Source organism: Macadamia integrifolia, chromosome 5 (assembly GCF_013358625.1).
Source record: "Macadamia integrifolia cultivar HAES 741 chromosome 5, SCU_Mint_v3, whole genome shotgun sequence".
Classification (NCBI taxonomy): domain Eukaryota; kingdom Viridiplantae; phylum Streptophyta; class Magnoliopsida; order Proteales; family Proteaceae; genus Macadamia; species Macadamia integrifolia.
This window is the reverse complement of record NC_056561.1, coordinates 5,760,612-5,766,092: the sequence shown is the minus strand read 5'-3', so window position 1 is coordinate 5,766,092 and position 5,481 is coordinate 5,760,612. Positions and strand designations below refer to the sequence as shown.

Genomic DNA, 5,481 nt, shown 5'->3' with positions numbered 1-5,481 from the left:
TTTTTTGGATGAAATGATGAATATGCAGCTCTCTTTTTAACAGCTGCTACCTTGCAGCTCTTTTTTTTATGAATATGCAACTCTCTGTTTGTGTTTTTTTTCGTTGTTGTTGTAATTTCATTGCTATTAAGAGTATGTTAGGCTATTGGTTATTAGTTTCTATGTTGGGTTTGAAGCATAGTTTTTACGGCGGTAAGGCGACGGAGGCGTTTGAGGGTCTTTCGGAGCGCCTTAGCGATAAGGTGGGCATAAAGCGTCGCCTTATCGACTAAAGCGTTCCTGTGTAATTTTTTTTATAAATCCAATCTATTTGGCTCAAATTCTAGTTGAATCCTATTACTCATATGTTATATAAATATTAAAGGTTCACATTCATACCAATGTAAGATATTCATCAAGAAAACAAATCAATAAAGTGAATAAACTAAGTTCATCTTCATCAATCATCAATCATCAATCATCAATCATCAATCATCAATCATCAATCATCATAACATATTAACATATAATATAAATACATAATTATGAAACAAAATTATAAATATAAAGAAAAAAAGACATAAAAAATAAAAGTATTTATTATACTTACCTCTATGATGCCAAAAATGAGTGCCTAAACCCTAAGGTTATCCACTATATTTCTACTCCTGTCAAAGAAAAATGAAGTTCACCGTTACCGAAGCAAAATGGTCGCCTGGATCAGTGGTTCTTCCTTGTTCCTTGATTCCTTCTCAAAGCCCTTTCTTAAAACCCTTGACAAAATCCAAACCCTGTTTGTGAATTATGTTTTTGTTTTGTTTGTTTTGGTTATTTTTGGTGGAGTAAAGGTGATCCCATACATCTCAAGTGTTGACAAAACCATACACCTACCAATAAAAAATCTATATTTGAAATCTTCATCAAGTAATTTTAAAATGTGTTCAAAAAAAAAGAAAGAAACAACCCGTAAGGCACCACTTCACGTAAGGCGGAGCACTGCCTTACCATCTCTAGACCGCATCAGCGCCAAGGCGCTGCTAAGGCGTCGCCTTACCAACGCCTTAAAAACTATGCTCTCAGCCTAGGTCTCTCACCCACAACTGTCTCAGTTGTCCTCAGTCTATCTCAGATAATGTTTGTGCAAGCAAATAGTAGATAATTTATTCATTCAATTATGTGAAAGAGATTACAATCGATGGCTTTATATAGGCTAAGCCTTGCCTCATAAATAGAAAGTTACAAAAATAGAAACTTAAGAGGAAAAAGGAGACTCAAAGAAAAGAGAAACTTCTTCCTAAAGACGGTCCAGAACTGAATCTAGTTGCTTGCTAACAAGAAAAAAAAAATATCTGGAAATTCATCCTATTGGTAGAAGAAAACTTCCATGTTGTTTAAGACTTAAAATAAGACAAAATATTACTTCAAAACTGAAACCAGTCGGGAGAAAATTAAGCGCTACAACTGGCTTCAATTGACTTAGGCTGGCTAGACCTGATAGGGGCTGGTTGGACCAGCCTTCTTCTTCTGTACTTCAAACCACTCAATCGATCTACATCATAGTGAAATTAAATTTGATAAATTGAAAGTTAACAAATGTTGACTTCATATACCTTGGGGGGAATAAGGAAATCTCAACTTCGGATTCACTAGTGCATCAGCAAAAATGACAATCATTGGCATTGCCCTCTCAACCTGCATATACTAATGTGAATTTCATGGCAAATGCACACATCACATTCGGAGTAGTTACTCCTTTCCATCCTCTATACGGGATTTGTTGTCCCTTGGTGATTAGAGCAGTAATGTGTGATGTAGATAAGTCACTTAGGCTTATTTTATTGCAAATAAGCCTTGGCTTGTGTTATGTATGTGTTGGGCCTTTGATTCCATGTGTTTTCTTTGAAATTGGCCACTTTAATGGGCCTAAAACATGGGTAGAAGGTAGGAAAACGGGATTTAATTCATTAGTTTAATTAGTTGCTATTTAATTCAATAGATGTCCATTAGACCATTAGTTGGTTGTAAAGTCCTATATGGACTATTAGTTAGTTAATCCTATTCCATGTTGAAGTCATAAAGTCAAGTCCTGGTACTATTTTGAATTCCTAGTTGTAGTAGGAGTGTCTAGTCCTCTTTGGAAACTAGCTCCTAGTCTTAGTATAATTGTAAACTTCTCCTCTATAAATAGAGGCATATGTACCATTATTGGACAAATTTGAATGAAAATAAAGTTTGCAACTAAATGCTTAGAGCAGCTGAGATAGCTGTAGGTGAGAAGCCCGGGCTGAGATAGCCATTTCCTTTATTCTCTTTCACCCTTCTCAACCCCCCATGTGTTCTATTCTTCTTTTTCTATTTTATTTGTTGTAACATTCAAGAGGTACAATTCAGATTCTGTTAGAAGCTATTACAGTCCAAAATCGACCAGCATCAGTGAAGATTTTAGGAGAGAGATTGATCTCCATATCTCCCTCCTTTGACCTCTGATCTGTAAACCCTTTTAAGAGTGTTCTAGGCTATTATTAGACCACCCGGTCCTCTTCTTGGAGTTGTCCAGATCTGTCCAGCAACTGTTTTGCAGAATCTTGAAGTTTTTCTGTCCTAGGTCAGAAAATCAAGAAAGCTTGTAACTTCAAAACCAGCCGTCAGAAACCTCTCAACTTTGGGGGTTTTTGTACCCTCCCCAGGGACTTTCTATGCCCAAGAGTGCAGCTCAATCGGACTCCTACAGACCTGGCCGCACCTCTCTCTCTCCAGCTCTATAGCAAGTCTTTCTCTCTTCTATCGGGTTGGGTTTTGGGCTGATTTTGCTGGGGTACTTTCTTTTAATCTACTCCTGCATTAATGTGTCCCATCAATGGCATCAATACAGTCCTAATATCTACAAGAATTATATTTGAGTTAAACTAAGTTGAAAAGAACTTCTTACAAAATTAAATGGAAAGTAGCTTAAAACTCTGCATAAAATAAAGGAAAAAGCAGCTTAAGACACCGCTGGACTGATAAAACTCTATGTAGAATAAAGGAAAGCAGCTTAAACAAGGCTGGACTCAAAGAATCCCCAATCCATCCATCTACTAACACTTAATAAAAATTACAACAAAAAAAAAAGGGGAATGAATAGTAATCGCGAACAGAAACACATGCCACTCTTTGAACTAGAGAAATGGGTCAGACAATGTTTACGGTTTTTCCAAAATTTCACGTAATATTTCAGTCTCGCAAGATTTCAAAATGAAATTCCATGCAATATGTAAAATGTGAATGGTTTCAGTTGAAAATTTTCTTTTTCGATGAAATTTTAATGATGTGTTTTTCGGTATCATTTCAACTTTTAATATAAAATGTGTAGTTTCGAATTTCGACCCATTTTGTTGGTTTCTTTGGGTTTGATATTTTCCTGAACTCGATGTGATACTAGGAATCTAGGATGAGCAGGAGGGTTGACTTGGTTGTATTCTTCACTCCACTATCTTTGACTCTTTGTAATGAACCATGTATTATAATTGATAATTGTGAAACAGTTTATAATTTTATGTTTATTCATTCCTAAAGCACATTTTAGTTGTTTTAATTGAAATATATGTGTTATACCAATAAATTTTGTGTGGAATAGGCAATATAAGAGAATGTACACAGCAGTGTACATTGTATACTACTTAGGGTCCAAGTTAAACTAGCATTTTGGGTTTGTTTTTTTTACAAGCTAAGGGTTCTATGTTTGAGGCCCTAAAAATGGGGTTTTCTAGAAGATTTGGGACCTAATTGGCCATTTGGGCCTCAAAACCAGGCTTGAAACCGAAACCTGGAATCTTGGGTTCAGAGAACCAGGCCAACCTGCTGGCTATTCTGGCCTCTTTTTTCTCTTTCTTTTTGCTGAAATTCCGCCTCAATATTTGTCAACCTTAAGTCTAACCAAGAAGATCCTACAACAGCTTCAACTATGTGCCTTTGGATTGATTTATTGGGCATATGGATGATTCCAATCCGGGTCAAATTCTGGTTTCTTTTTTTCTTACGAACAAATTCTGGTAAATTAGTGGCAGCTACTATTATCTGGCCAACTCTTAAGGTGTTACTTTTGAACTTCTTGGTGAGAAGTAAATTATTTGATGGTCTGGTCTTTGTAGTTTTGTGTTGACATGTTTCCTTCTTCCATAGGTTGAAACAAGCTATACGATGGAGCTTTAGATCTCGTCCCATTGTGTTATTTACAAATTGAGATTTTGAAATGGTTGCAACGAGAAGTATTTTCTGATCTGATGAAACTAAGGGACAGACGGGACGCAGTTGAAAGAATGCTTTCCTTCTATTTGTCTTCCAAGGGAAATCCATTTCAGAAAGCCAGTACCCACGTGACAGGAGAGGTGGATGTTGTGGGCGCATTATTGCTTCTGGATAATATTTGTTGGCAGACCTGTGGCACTGTTGATAGAGCAGGAGTTAGGACTGGAATTGTTTCAAAGTTCATATTTGAAGCAACTACTCAGTACTCTGCTAGCCATGAACTCTGAAGATGAAGCAACTGGAACTGTTTCAAGGTTCATTTTCTTGGGATGGTGATAGTGTTAATATATTATCAGCTTGATTGTAGTATACTCTGGGATGCTTACATTTCCTCATCAACCTCCTGGGCTTATGTTTTTTTGTGTGGCTCACCCTAGAACCTTTCATCTTTGAACAGGTGCCAGAGCCTTACCGATTTCACTTTTGGACCACCCCTCTTGAATGAATATCATGATGCTGCTGGTGCATTATTTGGTGAAAAGATCAAAGGTTGCTGCATGTTTGGCTGAGTTTGTTTCTAGATTGGGAATGCAACCAGATTCTACTGGATTTAGGCATTTCATAAGCACTTTTGGGCAAGTTCTCTTGCAGCTTTCAAAGGGAAAAAAAACTCACTCTATTGGGTATTCAAAAAATTTCCAAATCATTAAATCAGCAGAGGTTTCCTTACTTTTCCGGTGGCTAGTTCAAGATGTCACAAGCATCCTCATATGCCCACTGAAGCAACTTTTCCATCCGTCACCAGCATTTTGGAGGACAATGTAGCTATCAGATCCATTAGTTTGATGTTTGAGTTGGAGCTTGATGAGAGTACTAGAATCCATAGTTGTCAAGGCGTCGCCCTAGGCGTTCAGGCGGTTTGTCTAGGGCCGAGGCGACAGCCGCCTTGTTGCACTGCATGTCGCCTTGTGTTTCGGTATTTATTTATGTCAAATATCATTCAAGTAAATGTTTTTAATATTTTTTATTTCATTTACTTAATATATTATTCATAAATAAGCAAATATCCTCTATTTGAACCTAATAAAAATAGTTTAAAAATCAAATTCCAGAAGGATAAAAAGTCAACCCCTCAGTCGAAGAACAAAAAACTGGATTTTAGTTATAGGGACGATTTTTAACTTTTAAATGTTGGAGTTTTTCTCAATTATGAAAATTTTATAAATTCTATTATGTTAAAACATTGTTAAAAACCAAAAGTCCGGTAAAATAATA

The 5,481-nt window shown here is 36.5% G+C and overlaps 1 long non-coding RNA gene across 1 annotated transcript in view; it reads left to right on the top strand.

Annotated features, from left to right (window-relative positions):
- LOC122078543 overlaps positions 1-5,238 on the top strand; it is a 34,284-nt gene extending 29,046 nt beyond the window's left edge. Inside the window, exons 2-3 of the long non-coding RNA XR_006140102.1 lie at positions 4,141-4,520; positions 4,664-5,238. This is a non-coding gene — a long non-coding RNA (uncharacterized LOC122078543). The remainder of the gene's footprint in view (positions 1-4,140; positions 4,521-4,663) is intronic.
- The last annotated feature ends 243 nt before the right edge of the window (positions 5,239-5,481 follow it).